This window comes from Peromyscus californicus, unplaced genomic scaffold (assembly GCF_007827085.1).
Source record: "Peromyscus californicus insignis strain IS unplaced genomic scaffold, ASM782708v3 Scaffold_17__1_contigs__length_78620276, whole genome shotgun sequence".
Classification (NCBI taxonomy): domain Eukaryota; kingdom Metazoa; phylum Chordata; class Mammalia; order Rodentia; family Cricetidae; genus Peromyscus; species Peromyscus californicus.
The window spans coordinates 52,673,617-52,691,348 of NW_026294469.1; the positions used below are offsets into that span (position 1 = coordinate 52,673,617).

Below are 17,732 nucleotides of genomic sequence, written 5' to 3' on the forward strand. Positions count from 1 at the left end.
GGATCCAGTCAATGATGACCTGACAATACCTGAAATAAGTCAAAGGGGGATGCCTCGTTTGCCTGTGAGCACAATGCCTTTTAGGTCATGATTATGTGCTTTCCCACATATTCAGGGACCTTTAAAAGACTGAGCAATTAGGTGTCCTAATTTTGGGTGTTCCCACGGAACCTTGCATTCCTCTTGACTATGTCTGTGCCATGGTGTCTGGATTCAACTCCTGCTGTCTCCCTCACTACTTTAAGCTCTTGGCAAGTAGACCTCACCTCTGCTATGTTCAGCCTAACAGAGTGATGAATAATCCAACCCCTTCTGATGCAGATCCTTGTGTTCTAGGCCAGCAGATTCACCATGATCCTCCCACAGAGCCAATGACCACAGGCTGTAGCTTAGAAAAGGAAAAAAGCAGTCTTCTCCCACAGTCTCCCACTCTCAACCATCTCCACTGCCCCACAACCAGCTGCTCAGAATATAGGTCTTTTAAGGAAACCCTGGTTTGAAAAATAAGAGGAAGAAATAGGAGGAAGGAGAAAGAAGAGAAAAGAGAGGGAGAAGGCAAAGAAAAAGGAAGAAGAGCAAGGAGAAAAAGAAGAACGAGAAAGGGAACTAGAAAAAGAAATCATGCCCTCAGGCTCCTAGGAATGACCTAGGAATCTGTGGTGGTTTGAATGAAAATGGCACCTATAGGCTCATAGGGAATGGCATTATTCAAAAGGATTAGAACATGTGACCTTGTTGGAGTCAGTGTGGCCTGTTGGAGGAAGTGTGTCACTGGGGGGTGGGCTTCCAGGTTTCAGAAGCTCAAGGCAGGCCCAATGGCTCACTCTTTCTTCCTACTGCCAGACGTAGGACTCTAAGCTACCTCTCCAGCACCATGTCTGCCTGCATGCCACCATGCTTCCCACCATGATAACAATGGACTAATCCCCTGAACCTGTGAGCCAGCCCCAATCAAATGCTTTCCTTTGTAAGAGTTGCCATGATCATAGTGTCTCTTCACAGTAATATAAACCCTAACAAACACAGAGTCCAAATATTCCAACTCCTTTGGCTATTGGCCACAGCAGACAGGAAGCTCCATGCAGCAGGCAGAGTCTAAGAGAGACCAGCTTTCCTACAACACTTCCAGAATTTTCCATGAAACTATCACTTATAAAAAAGTTATGGAGGCAGGACAGTAGTGGTGCATGCCTTTAATCCCAGCACTCAGGAGACAGAGGCAGGTGAATCTCTGTGAGTTCGAGGCCAGCCTGGGCTATAGAGCGAGATCTAGGACAGGCAACAAAACTACACAGAGAAACCTTGTCTCAAAACAAACAAACAAACAAAGTGTGGAGTCTTGTCTTCAAACCAGGAATATACAGAGTTCCCCTGGGGAAGGATGAGAGGGTCAAATCAAAGTGACAACATGACATTTGTTTTGAACATGCTTTCTCTGATTCCTAAGGCATTTTCAACATCAAATGGGTTAATATGTCAATTATTTATAAGATCACCCGTGACTCCATCATAAAGCTAAATTTATGGCTGGTCTGTGGCGCAAGTTAAAGAGGGAGATCATGGACGAACCCCTTGTTCTAAAGCTTTCCGTGTGAAGTTGGAAAGACGGAAAATAGTAGAAACATGGAACCTCATCTCATCTCTGGGGTTCTCGTGAGTTCTCTCCTGTGTGGCCATGACCCTGGGGTCATACAGATCTGAATTAGAATTCAGAATTTACAACAGTTTCACTGCAAGATTTTGAAGATATTAATGAATCTTTCTAAAGTGCATCTGGCTTCTCCTTGCAATGAACATAATGATGATTAACAACAGAAGAGTATGGAGACCATTCATTCATTCATTCATTCATTTAACAGATACTTTGCAATTACCACTGTGTCTTGAGAACCGTGTTCTGGAAAAACTGTTACTAATTCCTTCTTTCATGCAATTTGCATTCTAGTGGGCAAGCAAGGCTATTATCCTGGGCCTGGTAAGCATCCTATTGATTCCCATCGGGATCTACTGACTCAATGTGTGGCCCTCCAGAAGGCTTGTCTCTTCTGGGAAGAGGCTTAGGTGATGCTCAGGGATGGGGATGGGGTTACGGGGTGAGGGAGAGTAACAGAGAGACAGAGAGAGATGACAGAGACAGAGACAGAGTAAAAGAGAGAGACAGATGAGAGACAGAGACAGAGAAAATGGGGAGCACAGTGTGAAGGACAAGGAAGAAAGAAGAGAGAAAGAGAGAAGGGGAGAGAAAAAGACAGAAATGAAGGGGTGGAGAGAGAGAATGAGAACTGCTTAACCAGTATGCACCGAACAGCAGCAGGGACATGCCAGGCATTTGAACATCTTAGAAAGCAAGATGCTTAGTGGAAGGCAGGCTTAAGCCCCTCGGATCAAAATTCAAAAGCTGCTAGCTCCTCTGCCTCTGGGTAAGGCTGCACCTCCCGTGAAGACTTGTTATTCCTAAAAGAACACAGGGTAGCTCTGTCCCTCAGCCATCAGGGAGGCCAGATTTCTCTCTCAATGTTTTAACTGCCTGCTTAGAAAGGCGAGCCCGTGTGCACTCACTTTATGTGGAACAAAGCATGCTGAACTGGGTCAGAAAGTGTGGGAAATGGAAAAGTACTCAGAAACAACCCACACACTAGTGGGGTGCGCAGGTGGAAGACAGGAAGGGGGGCTTTGTTCTTTACACCCCCTCTCTGCTGAGCAAAATGGAGAGATCGTGAGTAAACAATATTTACCTTGCACAACAATGGAAGGGAATGATGAACCTGCTTTAGCCTGAGGTCCCCTAGTCCGCTGGCTTGGGATCCAGGAACTCAAAGCTGCATGGCTGGCTTCCCTGGACACGTGGGAGATGAAGGCTGCGTAGTCACTTGGCCTCAATGAAGGGCAATGGTAGGTAACAGGGTGTGGCAGTCCAAAGTAGGAAGCTGTGACCCCGCGCTTCATTAGCACTCAGCTACCTTGGAAGGAAGAAAAGGAATCTGGGAAGTTAAGGTGGCTGAACACTCTTTACCTAAATGGGGTCAAAAGGAGTAGGTCACTGTCTCCCCTCACAGCCTTGTGGTATTTCTAAGACTCTTGCCTTTTTGCTCTGCTTGAACTTAAATGTTTTCTTTAATATATTAGGTTATGAAGTTTTTATTGATTATCATGAGATGAATGATATCACTTTGAAAAACATTTTCTCTCTTTCATCACTTTAAATAAAGGGGATGATACATCAAACGGCAAAAACTCTCCTTGAGTTTGAGTTCGTTATGGGGCCACATATTTTGCAGAATAGATTTTTTTTTTCAATTCACTGGGGAAAAAAAATATCCAGAATGTGAAAGAAAAATTTAAGGGTTCCTTCTGCTCTTCTTGCCGATTCCCTTGAAGTTGAAAGTTAATCTTGTCTGGCCAGTGCAGGTGGATTGCCAGACGGGGCTGCAGTCCCCTACTTTTCTTACTTCTTCAGCTCTTTGGGTAATCCCCAGGCCTGTCTCAACAAGGGCTACGAAAGGGCTGAAGTGAGCTTTTTCCTAAGCCAGGGCTGAAACAGTTATGTCTGTCTAACCGCTGACCCCTTCAATAACTCCACCCCTCTGCCATTTGACTCACTAGACACGAGTCTATCAACCAAAGTCTACATGGCCAGCCTTTGCTCAGCTTTGCCCATCCCACTGATGTTCATGGACAAACATCAGCCTAATGCTTTGGAGAGGTTAAAGGCAGCTTTTCAGGGTGCCTTGAAGAACAACTTCATGTTTGAATGCCTGTCAACCATTTTGAAGGTGAATGGTGGGGAAAACAGTGCCTATTCTGATTATGTCAATACCCTTCAAGACAAATTCTTTGGCTCACACCAGCTGCCTGTATCCACATTGAAGGCTCTGCCCTCTCTGAGCGAGCTGTGGTGTCTAGATCAGTCTCACCTCTGCCCCAGATCTGACAGCAACTTCATGTGAAACGTGTTATTTGCGTTCTTTGTTTGCCATCTCCTGTTGTTACCAGAGATTCTCGGCCACTAAAGTTCTGAAGAACTCAACCTGGAGTAAACCTGACTTAGGCTTCAGTGGAGGATCAAAAGTCTACAGTGAGGGCCAACTAGCATTTTAGTGTGATCTCATATCCACAGAAAGGTTCTAGAAATGTGTCCAGTGTTGCTTCTCTGCTCAAAAGCTTCTTGTGGTTAGAAATCCACTCCAGAGTTCTTGCCTTGGGACTTGGCCTGTGGAACCACATTTCTCTCCTACTGTGTAAATCCACCTTTCTATCCAGGCCAGTCTACTAGGTCTCTAGCACACAAATTCTTTTCCCCCACTCCTCTCCCAGGATCCCCTCCTTCTTCGGGTTCAGGTTCCACCCTGAGCAGCTTTGTGGCACCTTCTCAGTCCAAAGACCCGACTTCTCTTTTCTCTGAAGTGGGGTTCTTGTCATCACTTCTCACAAGGTAAAATCATGAACAACCCCCAAGCTGGACCTGTTGAGCCATTATTCAATTCTTGGGTCAAGATTCAACTTTTCTTGAGTTGTTTTCTTAAGTAAGTTGGGAACGCCTTGGGGGATAGAATTTATATGTAACTCATCTTTGTATCCCCTGCCAGACAGTAGGTGTCCAATCAATGTGCACTGAATGATCGATTTGAAAATCATTCTAGTTCCAGAACCTTGTTCAGATGCCAAAACCATAAAGGTGTGAAACAATCTTACTCACTCACCTAGTTGAGAACTTGTGTGTGCTGTGATTACAGACTTGGAAAAGAATCATGTTCATCAAATTACCTGACTCCCTCAACGCCTGAGTAAAGTCTTATCACTAAAATAATGGGATTTCCAGAATCGGAAAGGTGAAGCCCAGGGACTGCCCTCAGCTGCTACTCTTCTCCTTTCATCTACTCCAGCATAGCTGTTAACACACAACTTGGCATAGTTTAACCACTGATAATTTTATCCAGTGTCAGCTGCACGCTCAGCACTGTTCTTAACATCCCATGTGTTTGAATTCTTCAGAACTGGTCTCTGCTTCACTTTAAAGGTGACTTAAATAGCAGTGGCATTGTAGCACAGAGTCACATAGCTTGAAGAAGCATATTTTGATCTCCTTTGGCTTACTCTAATCCCCTTTGAACTTCCCCTGAAATCCCCCTGCCCCTTTTTTGAAGTACTATAAACAGGAAGATTCTTTATGTAGGGGACAGGAGTGAGGATTCTCCATCAAAGACATACAACTTCTTCATGGGTACTAGAAGTGAGGATGAAATGTTTCATGTGGCTGTTTTAGAGAAGAAATGGAAGCCAGTAACACCTGCACTGATACCCAAGAACATGTCTGTCTGTACATGTAAGGTTGCAGCATACTCTTTCCTGTGTCCTGGAGGGTTGAGTGATATGCACATATAGTTTTGCAGAAAGCCCAACTATTGGCCAACAGAATACACATGGCATTCATTCATTCATTATTTACGTATATACAGCAAGTATTTGCTGAGTGTCCACTATATTCCAGGTACTTGGAGAAAACAAATACTCAATGCTTTCCCTTGGAGAAGTCACTATCTACAGAGAAAATTGACATGCAGATACACAGTCACATAGAATCAATGGGTGATCCCAGGCTACAGGAACAGAATAGTAGAGAAAGTCTGATGTAGGAGCAGGCTGTCCTCTAGCAAGCTCTCCATTTTCACATTTACACCCACTACTCTGTTAGATCGTCTACCCCTATTATGCTAATGGAGTCAGTCCACTATGCTTATGGAAGAAGAAGGGAAATTTGACTGGCAGCTCATCTTTCAATCTCTGGGAGCTGACACAGAGACATAACAACTCTAAATCTTCCAGAGAAAGCACAAAGTGTGGGAGAGAGAAGAGGAAAAGTAGGAGAAAAGAGTGGAATGTGGAGAGATGATGACATGGACCACTTACCTGGCCATGCCCTGAACTCTTTTTCTCTGAATCTCTAGAATATGCAGTCTGTGGTGATTTCTGAAAGCAAACAAACAAAGAAGAATACACACATGTGCACACACACACACACACACACATGTATGTACACATATACACAAGTACACACACATACATATACAAACACACAGAGAGAGAAAGAGGAAGAAAGGAGGAATATACATATACACACCAGAGCTCTATACTTCTTAAGCTCAGTGTTCTTTGTCTGGCTATTCTCACTGTATACCCCACAGCATCATCCAAACTCCCGATTAAGAAAGTTTGGGATTCGATCTTGCTGTAAGCAACTGGAACCCATTAGTAGGGATGCTTAGCCTCCAGCTCAGGAAGCCATTATAGAGGAAGCTAATTCTGCATGGTAAGTTCATGGAGGAAGAATGAGCCAATGACAGCTTTTATATATACCTGATTAAAATGAATCTTGAATGAATGAGTGAATGAATGAATGAATGAATGAATGAAGCTTTTTGCCAAGGCATCCCTACATACCAAATCTATACCAGGAATGCTTAGGAGTATCTTTTACTTTAATTTCCATGCTATCCTTATGACATCAGGATTATTATCTTCATTTTGGTGGCAAATAGTCAAAGGGTGAGAGTAGACACAGAATTTTTCAAAGATAATACAAAAGTACTATTAAACAGCCATGCTGGAATTTAACAGAATCTTTTCCATTTCATCACTGGTTGCTGATACCATGTGTTCTTGCCGATGTTAGGCACAAGTGAGAAGTGTGAAAAATGGGAGATTCAAAGGGCTCACAGATTAGTGCTGGTGACGTGCCCTTCAGACACGATGGCCGTGAAGGGAAGCAAACACATTCATAAGAGATCACACAATAAAACAAGAGATATGAATGCAAGAAGGGAGGTTCAGTTCCTGCCCAGAGTCTTGACAGAGGTACGTGGAAGCACAAGGCTCTGAGCTCATGCACGTCTCTTAGTGTGTGCTGATCTGGTCTGGGGAGGTCTAGACAGACAGATAACTGGAAGCAGAAAATACGAAGTCCAGACACAGGTTTGAGAGTAAAGATCACATACTCTATGACAGCAACTGGGCATAAATGACCTAGTCAACAATGAGTTTCGAGTGACCTCATTGCCGTTGGAGACAAAGGAAAGCTGCGTCCTGGCTTCATGCAGAAAATGAAAATAAATTCCGAAATAAGGAGGAGTTTACATCGACCCCAAAAGTGGAATAGCTGGGACCAGTAAGCTTAATTAGAAAGCTGTTTCCAACCCATGAAGGCTTTACCAACTTACGCCACATATGAGTGTGCCTGTTCCTCTAATATTTGCAACAGTATTTTATCAAATGCCTGGAGTTTAACCAATGGGTGAAGGGAAAGTAAAACTTTAGGATAATGTTAATTTGCATATCTTTTGTTATAAGTCAATCTGGGCATTACTCCATAGATTAAACAGGAAGGCTTTGGGAGCTATGTTTATCTTTAAAGTGTAGTATCTAGAGGCTACAAGAGCTTAAGGACCAGACATAGACTAACTAGGATTAAAAATTAATACAAATTTTTCTGAGAATCGTTTGTCAACATGCACTAAAGATCCTCAATATGTGAATATTCTTGAGCCCAGAAATTCCATTTGTGTCACTGAAAAATGATTCATCAGTGTAGAAGAATGTGGATGTGAGAGGGTGCAAATCAAAGCACAATTTCTAATGTCAAACAACTAAACTCTGCACATCCCAGAATATGGGTTTCACTTGTACTTTTCCTGTCTGTCTGTCTTTCTGTCTGTCCATCTCTTTCTTTATTTCTTTCTTCAGGTGAATTCTTTTTCTAAGGACATAATCTCACCATGCAGCCCATACTAGACTCCTTCTGCTTTGCCTTGCAGAGTGCTGGTATTCCGAGTGTGTGCCACCACATCCAGCACAGACTAGCTTTTCTGATGCTCCTCAGAGCCAGGCCTTGATCATTGCATCAAAATGTTAGCCTCAAAAGCCAAGGAAATCTACATCTGCTGACAGTTTTACATTAGAGCCTGTCTAGGTAGCAGTAAATATTTTTGAATGTTTCTCAAAGTCCTGGAAGAGAGAATATCATTGTCTTGGGAGGTATGTATGTCATTCTTCACTGGTAATGTTTTCTTTTTTCTTTCTTTCTTTCTCTTAACATATTGACCATTTATTTTTTTAATAGGCTGGATTAAGGGGCAAAACATGGGGCATAGAAGTATGAAATAGAAAATGAATATAAATAAATGTAAGCTGTTTTTATCCAATATTTTATGACCACAGCCAACTAGTACAGAGGATGCCCTGAACAAAACACTTTAAAGTTTCAACATGAAGGTGTTCTCCTAGCAAGACTGACAAGTTCACTCTGGAACTTGGAATTTAGGCTGCAGTCCTTGTTTAGGCTGAATTGCTGGGGGTTTGGCACAACCTATGCCTTTAACTCTGTCTGAACAGGAGAATGGTTACTTAGCCTAGATAGAAGGAGATGAGGTTTGGGCTTCATGTGTTACATGACTACTGACATTCATGCAGTGCGAGGTGGGGTAGCACTTCTACTGTGGCTCACTGATACAGGCTGCAAGACCCTTTTCCATGATATGTCTCAAATGCCTGGGTAGCACCCTCTACCAAGTCCTGTTGCATGTCTTCCAATATGTCTGAATGATTAATGGCGGCAAATGATCACCTTTATTAATCACTTTCCTGTTGCTGTGTTAAAACACCATGACCAAAAGCAACTTAGAGTATATTCTAATTCCATCCATTTGCCTTCAAATCTCCTAATGTTATTGTTTTTTAACAGCTAAATAATACTTCATTATGTAAATGTACATTTTCTTTATTCACTCTTCAGTTGAGGGACATCTAGGTTATTTCCAGGTTCTGGCTATTACAAATAACGCTGCTATGCACATAGTTGAGCATGTGCCCTTGTGGTATGGTGGAACAGCCTTGGTAATATTTTCAAAGGGGACATTTTTCCATTGAGCAGCACTGAAAACAGAGCAGTGCCCTGAGAACTGGGGCTTTGGAACATCAGAAGCAAGTATCTATTTGTTGCCCCCACCTAAAAGCACCAAAAAGTTGGTAAGATGAGCCCAGATTCAAAAACTAAGGAAACAAAGCTCATTCACTAGGGTATAAATTTTATCATATTCAATTAGTATTTCTTCAATAGGTTAGCATTTCAAAAACAAAGCTAATCAAATTAAATCATAATTCTTGAGGTTTTTGTATTATGACAGAGTAGCTGCTCCCCGAGAAAAGGGAAAGAAACTCCTAGGGTCCCAGTGTCAACGCTCATAGAGGAAAAGCACTTCCTCAATGTTTGCAGAGCATCTGTGCCTGTGAATCCACCAGGCCACTGTGTGTGGGGGGTGGGGTGGGGGAGAGGTGCTTGTCTGTGTGCATGTGTGTGTGCAAGAGGAAAGTTTGCATGAGAGCTTGCATGGCTTCTTTGCAGAAAGAAAAAGTATCTTTGGTGAATTTAGGATTTTTATCAATTTATCCTAAAAACAAAGGACTTACTCAAGAGTCATTTTAAAGCTAGACAACTTGAACAATTTGCCTGGGTAGGTGAAGTAGAAGACAGAAACTTGAAGATTTCTACCTTGGAGCATGGATGGCTTGTGCTGGGGTATCTATACATACTTATTCGGAGAAAGAATAACAGACACAGAAGGCAATACATTAGGTTGATGATTGTGTAGCTCTTTAGATGACACTCTTCCATGGCTACTAAGATGTGTTAATCTTTACATGACACTGGTCTATATTACTATAGGTCTTGAAGCTGATGTGACAAGTCTAACTTTAAAAGTTCAACTTTAAAGTATTCTGCTCTGTGAACTCCCCGCTCCCCAAAGTATCTGAGACATAAGACCTGTTGCAGCCAGCTTAGCTGGGGGAGTAATGCCAAGAAGTGGAGTGAAAAAGAGGGGACAGACAGACAAATAGAGAATACAGAAAAGCCAATAGAGGTTTTATGTTTAGTTATCTCAGGAGACAGCCCGAGTTCAATCTGACAGGGATGAGGCAATGAAACACAGATAGCATCTACTGTGGGAATCTAAAGCAGGCAAGAACTGGACCTCAGAATCCAGAGGAATGACAATGAGTGACCAGAGAAGCAGAAGGTCACAGCAGCCAGAAACATGTTTATGCAGAAGAAGATAAGGTTGGTGCCTGAGCTAAGATGGACTGAGACCACTGTTGACCTTGGCTAAGAGCGAAAATAAGTATATTTGTTTTGTTTTGTTTTGGTTTTGGTGGTAGTGTGAAGGGAGATGGAGAAGTGTATCACTTTCTCAGGAACTTTGGTTTTGAAGGGAAGAAGAAATTGGTTGGGAATGTGGGGGTAACAATGATGTGCTGTATGTCACAACAGATTCTCCAGAAGCAAAAAGTTACACTCTCCTTTCTGGAATTTGCAGGTGTTCAGAGGGCAAATATTTCTACAACAACTAATTTGAAACTATCAGTGTGATGTCAACTGTCTTAAAATTTTCCTGAAATTATAACAGTTAGTTCTTGTGAACTGATAAGAGTTCATTTCAGCACACCACTGGGCAGGACACTAATGTACATGGTTGTTAAGAGGGAAAACTTTCCATTGATGCTAATCCAATGGAGAAGCAGAGATGGAATATATGGGAGCAATATTATGGTGAAAGAGCTTGGCATGTGGATATATACATGTAATCATAGCACTCAGGCTGAGGCAGGAATATTATACATTCAAAGCCAGGCTGGACTACATAGAGCCTGAGCTGTGTACTGAAATCCCATCTTAAAACAATGAACAAAGAAACGAATGAGTGAATAAAATAATAAATAAATATTTTACAGGAATCTAGTATGATTGCTGGAAGCTGGAAAGGAAGCTGAAAAGGATGGGATAATTAGCATAATGAGAAACTGGGAATGGAGTAGAGACAAAGGAAGATCAAACATGGAGGAAGTGAAGTTGTGACAATATATTGTGTACCCTAATAAAATTTGCCTGAAGATCAGAGAACAGAACAAGCCACTAGTTTAAACATAGAGGCCAGACAGTGGTGACACACACCTTTAATCCTAGCACTCGGGAGGCAGAGACCTGTCTGGATCTCTGTGAGTTCAAGGTTACCCTGGACTACATGAGATTGACCCAGTCTAGGAGAGAATCAGAGCCAAGCAGTGGTGACACACACCTTTAATCCCAATACTTGGGAGTCACACGCCGTTAATTCCAGCATTTGAGATCTCACACCCTTAATCCCAGTGTTTGGGAAGCACACACACGCCATTAATCCCAGCACTAGGAAGGAAGCGATGGCTGGGTGGAGAAAGGTATCTAAGGCATGAGGAGACAGGAACTAAAAGCTTTTCAGGCTGAGGAGTCCTAGAGGTAAGACGTGGCAGTGGTTTGTTCCTTTGTATTTCTGATCTTTTAGCATTTACCCCAATATCTGGCTCCTTTTTTTTTTTAATTAATAAGACTGTTTAGATTTTGTACTACTCCATGGAGTATGTGCTTCAGGGGCAGGGACTCATTGGCCATCTGCTGAGCACCCAGGCAGGAGGCAGGGGTGGGGAGAAAATAGAACGAGGCACGGTGGAAAGCGCACTGTGGAAGCCACAGGTGTGAGTGTGAGCTCCACAGCTCCACAGCTCTCCCACTAACCTCCCATCTCCATCACTAACAAATCATTAACGATCTACTTCGAGGGAGTCTCAAAGTGATCAAGAGGCAGATATATGATCATAACAACCAAAAATGCTAGTAGCTATTCTTCATTGATCATGACTACATGATAGGCACAGACTGAGCATCTCCACAATAATCTCATTAAATCTGCACACTAGCTTCATGAGCTGAATTCTTTTAATTAGCATATATTAATTATACATGAATTTTATTATGACGTTACTATGTGTATGCACAATATACTTACAGCTCATCTTCAAACCCTATTACCTTCTCTTGTCCTCCTGCCTTTCTCCCTAAGCTCCTTCCTTATGAAGTGAGTTCTGTAACAGCCCACTTAATAGATGAGAAACTCACCTCAAATATCAAATAACTTTTCCATGTGTATAGAGCCAGAACTTAAGCAGTATGACACCTTTATCAACGGCTGCACCAAACTGCATTTTACAACATCAACACGTGGAAGTCAGTGGCGTGGCAGGTTTGTCTCTTCCACAGGGAAAGATAGCAGAGTTCGGAAAAGCTAAGCGAGGAGCCCAGGAAATGTGTTCGATTAGACGTGAACGAAAGGATCACTTCACAGCTCTCAACAGGTGATGCCAAACCCCAGTGCCAATCACCATGGCACTATAAACGTTTGCTGAGTTGGATGAGATGCTGATTTCCTCCTGTGAGTCTTCTGGAGGGGTTAGGAGGACCTTGGGACCCAGGTGGGGAAGGGTTAGAAGGAATGCATAGGGAGGGAGGGATTGGGAGGACCCTGAGAAACTTAGGTGGGGAGGGGTTTAGCAGGGCCCTGGGACTCACACAAGGGGAGGGCAAGGGAGACACAGAATAGGAAAAGTAGGACCTTTCACTATCTTTTGCTGGATCAGGCCCCACCTATAGTTGGCTGGAAGGAAAATAATGTTCCATAGATTTCTATCAGGTGCAACTTAATAGAGAATTTAACTGTATCAAAGCCCAACCCACCCCTACGCCCAAATCTACGTCATCAAGACATATTTCCAAAGAATTGCCCTCGGTACTTCTGCCTTGTGTTTACTTTGGAATGGAAAATAAAGGGAATTCCTAAGTGTTCTGGAAATCCAAAGTCAAGCCACTGGTTCTCAGTGGCTGTCCCCTGGTACTACAAGGTTAACAATGGGGCTGGGTTTCAGACGCCTAGAGCTGCTCATCTCCTGAGTTGACACAGACATTGGTGGCATGACTGGTTGTCCACTCCAGAAAGCTTCCTCTAAGGTATGAAAGTAAGAATGAGAGCAGACATCCAACCTGGAGTTCCTCTTCCCATGAGAATCACCTTCCCATGGGAAGGGAACTTCTAAGTTGGCTGGAGGATGTTGTCTGTTAGCAGTTACTTCTCATCTCTTGGAAGAAAGAGTTTTCAGGTAGCTCAAGCATCCATGAATACGACAAACTGTCACTTTTTTTAATGAAAAGACAATAATTCATCTCTCTAATGACAGAGGACTTGGGGTGGTTCATAGTACCATGTGCCCTTTTTTAATATGTGGCTTGCCGTCTCAGGCAACGGCGCTATGAAGGATGGAGCAGTAGACAAAAGGTTAATAGAGCACTAGGCATTTTTTAATTGAAAAACTGACTGCAAGACCCCATAGCAGACTGAGTGGTAACAACATTACAGAATGTGTGTTTCAGAGACTTACTATTCATTGAAGATGAGGTAATAGACATGGAAATATATTGCTAAGTTTCAACAGGAACCTGGGTCTACAAGGAGGTTAAAAAACCATGCATCGTATTTTTTGAAGCAAATATATATTTTTAAAAATCCACCTCCTCCCTTCAGTTATTATTAATATAATAATATTATATTACAATTACCCAGAAAATGAACATAGTGTTTTAGCCAAATTGCTATCATTTCTGATTTGTTAGTGTGTCTGATCCAAGTTGGATATTCAGTTAAACCAGTCCAAATAACAGGCAATTTTTCATTATTTTCACTTGGGTAATAGAAAAACAATTAACTTCTAAGAATATTCTCCGAAAAGATGACATATAAAACTGAAAAATCAGTCATTTTCAACTGACTAACCCTCTAGAAGAATGCTGAATGGGAAAACACATGGGGTGTGCTGGATAGTTTTATGTCAACTTGACACAAGCTAGAGTTATCTGAAAGGAGGGAATTTCAATTAAGAAAATGCTTCCATAAGATCCGAATGTAGGACATTTCTTAATGTGATTAATGGGGAGCGCCTAGCCCATTGTGGATGGCACTACTCTTGTACTTGTGGTTCTGGGCTCTCTAAAAAGCAGACTGAGCAAGCCAGTAAGCAGTACCCCTCCAGGCCCCTGCATCGGTTCCTGTCTCCAGGTTACTGCCCTATTTGAGTTCCCGTCCTGACTTCCTTCCATGATGGACTACAATGTGGAAGTGTAAGCCAAACAAACCCTTTCCTTCCCAACTTACTTTTGGTCATGGTGCTTCATCGCAACTATAGAAACTGTAACTAAGACAGGACTTGTCCATTTGTATTTAGAAACTTCCGCACATGGCCTTTGTAAACCTTACTGAGCACCAAGTGTCTGCAAGATACAATATTCAGTCACATATGATCTAAATCTTCTGGGATAAGTTAGCATCAGTAGACTTTTGAGTATTGTGGTCCATGGGACGGAGCCCACTCAAAGATGAATATAAGACAGTCATCTAAGTGAGGCAGGGGCGTCCATTGAAAGTTGGATCTCATATGTGACTTCCTCAATACTTTACCACTACACAGGGCAAGCGAGCTTTGAAGAGGACTTGGTGATCAAGCCAAGTAGCAGGAGGGCTAGCAATAAAGCATATGATGCACAGAACTGTCCCCAACTCAGGAGTACCCCATCCGCTCAGACCCAATATGCCACTTTGGCTGACATCTTTTTACTCTTTAAAAAGCAGTGCCATAGATGCAGCAAGCATTGGGTATCTCCTTAATACAAGACGCAGGGTGAGGCAGAAGACAGACAGGAGACTGGACAGAAGACTTCCCAGGGAAGAGTTCACAGCACAGCAACTGTGGATAGAGTCACATGATGCCCCTGGGACTTCCCAAGGGCCAAGCAAGTAGTTCCATTCTGAGTCACCAGAACACGTGCCCTCCACAATCTTCTTGCCCAAAATCAAAATCCCTTCAAAACACAGCGCCTTTCAAGCCCCAAGTGAGAGTTTATGTACTCTCATGATAAATCCGTTTGTCTGGTAAATACATATACAGAAAGGAGGGCCGGGCGGTGGTGGCGCATGCCTTTAATCCCAGCACTCGGGAGGCAGAGCCAGGCGGATCTCTGTGAGTTCGAGGCCAGCCTGGACTACCAAGTGAGTTCCAGGAAAGGCGCAAAGCTACACAGAGAAACCCTGTCTCGAAAAACCAAAAAAAAAAAAAAAACCAAAAAAAAAAAAAAAAAAACCCACAAACAAAAACAAAAAAACAAAAAACAGAAAGGAGGCTTTGTTTGAGAGTTTTGCTGATTCTGAAAGTGACAGATGGCATCCAATGATGACTGCCACTATAAAGTGTGACCTTACAAACCATCCTCTTGGTTTTGTAGGGTCCACAGGTACTCTGTAGGGTTTCACTTCATTTAATGTACTTTTCATGACTTTAAAAGGTCAAATGAAACCAGTTTGCTGTTCTACTTTAAAACAATTACATATTTTTTCATTTACATCTCTTCATTATACATGGAAGCAGATAGCATGACAGCAGTTTCATCCCAGTGTGTGACATATTTGACCCCATCCACTCCTGATGCCTCAACCCCTCCTCCTCCTTTTCCTTCCCACTACCCATCAGTCCCCTTTCTTCCTCTAGACACTTTTGTATCTACTTTCATGTCATATATGTATGTAGATGTAGATGTATATATATGTAGGTGTACATATATATATATACATATATATCACATGATTTCAAATATCTATATAAAACTTAGGATTTGTAGATGAAAGAAAACATATTTGCTTTTCTGAGTATGACTTCAATGCACTTAATTTGATAATCTCTAGTTGAATCCACTTTCCTGCAAACAATCTAACTTCCTTCTTCTTCGTGGATGAGTGAAATGTGTGTGTGTGGATCACATTTATTATGTTTCCTTTATCCATTCCTCTGTTTATGGACACCTGGGTTGATCCCATGACTTAGCTGTTTATAAGTAGCATGCCACAAACATCTGTGTACACTTATGTACAGTGGTCCTTTTACACTGTGTGCTTCTCAGATCTTGGGTAACTTCCAAAGCCAAATGGGAGTGAGAGACAGGGACTGCAGCTCTCTGGGAAAGTGGAATTTCAGTTTTGTCTTTTTTAAGCCCTCCACTGTCCAGAACAGAAAAGAATCAAAGTCGATAGCTTGACAACATCTACACAGACATTTTAGGGATGGTAGAGGAGTTAATGGGGCTGATTTTTCATGCACAGTCACTGCTGAAAGATGCTAGCCACCAGCTCATTGAGAGCTGCTCGGGTTATCTGAGGGAAATGGTATGTATGTAGGCCCAATAGAAAACATAAAAATAATAAATGAAACTAATAATGCAAAAGACATTTGGGAAATAAGACATCTCTTCTGACATGAATAGCACTGGAAGCCTTGGGGAAAGAAAACTAGAATATTAAATGAAAGATGTAAATTGTAGAAATTGGATCCATAAATATTCCTTTGGAAGAAGAGGAAGGCAATGGCTCTGTCTCACAGAGACTGGCTTCTCATCTAGGATGAACTCAAGAAAGGGAGCTGCCCACTTTCAATTCCATAGACGGGTAGGGCTCAGGAGCAGGAAGCCACGGGGAGGGGAGAACAAATGAGCAGCTCTACAATCTGGTGTCCTGGTTAAACGAAAATCACCCTTTCAGGGGGCGGGGGGCTTCAGGAGGCTGACGGCAGCCTGGAGTGACCACCTCCTTGTTCAACCTTCTGTTTCTCAGTGAAGGTCTCCCAGTCACCATCCCTTTCCCGTGAGATGGTCAACCAAGGAAATGATGATTGGTCAAGTTAGAAACCTTGACAAGGATGAACAGAAAAACTACACGAGGTAAACCTGCTCAAATTTGATCAAAAACATCCCAATCAAGCCTAGCACAGGATGGAATCGTGGAGGTTTTTGGTCTGTTTTGTTTGAAAGGGGACAGAAGTCAAGGGGGTGGGGTGGGGTGGAGGACCGTCCTGTTAAGAGGAGGCTGTTTTTGCTGCTTTTTTTGTTTGTGTTGAAGGTTTTTTTTTTTTTTTCTGGGCAGAGTTGTTGCCCGGCCTAGCATTTGGTTGGTCGCTTTCAACTCCAGTTTCTCTAGGCAGTAGCAACCCAAAATACCAAGCCTCACCATATTCCATACTGTCTTTGGAGCAATTATGCCACCATCCTTGAAACACACCTTGACTTGTTTCTCCTACCAGCCAGAAAATGAAAAATGGAGACTTGGAGCTCTTAAGACAGGAGCAGATCCCAGGGGCCCCAGCCCAACCTGGCTCCTTTTGACTTCTCCCTCACCCATCTGAGGTGCCCAGGAGAAAGATAATATAGATAGAGAACTCAGCTGAGTGGTGGGGGCATTTGGGAGGCAGAGGCAGGTGGATCTCTGTGAGTTCAAGGCCATCCTGGTCTACAGAGTGAGTTCCAGGACAGCCAAGGCTATACAGTGAAACTCTGTCTCCAAAAGCTAGCAAACAAAAAAGAAGAAAAGAAAAAGAAAAAGTGAACCCTCGGGTATTTTATATATCCTGCTCCCACAATAAACATCAGGTAGCACAACAGGCCCTGGATCCTGCCCTACTCTCACCAGCTCCATACACAGCCTTGGTTGGCTGTTTTTTTCTTTTATGTTCTCGTGTGCGTATGTAATATGTTTTGGTCATATTTCCCCATTACCTTTTATTGTCCCCTTCTCAGTCCTGGTTTCCTTCCTCTCCCCAGCTAGCCCTCCTCTAGCTTTTATGATTGATGTGTGTGTGTGTGTACATACATGTGTCCCAATGAGTTTCACTAGGGCTGTTTAGAGGCATGGGTGAGAGGTTATGTCTAGGAGCATGGGTAACTTGCCAATGGCTTGCACCATTTGAGAAAACATGTGTCCTCCCCTGGAAGCTGCTAACTGAATACA

General features: G+C 42.7%; 1 long non-coding RNA gene across 3 annotated transcripts in view; it reads right to left on the reverse strand.

The window, feature by feature from the left end:
• Positions 1-17,732, reverse strand: part of LOC128112896 (uncharacterized) — a 183,433-nt gene that overhangs the window by 59,977 nt on the left and 105,724 nt on the right. For all 3 annotated transcript variants that reach the window (XR_008219219.1, XR_008219220.1, XR_008219221.1), the window contains exon 3: positions 2,736-2,960. This is a non-coding gene — a long non-coding RNA (uncharacterized LOC128112896). The remainder of the gene's footprint in view (positions 1-2,735; positions 2,961-17,732) is intronic.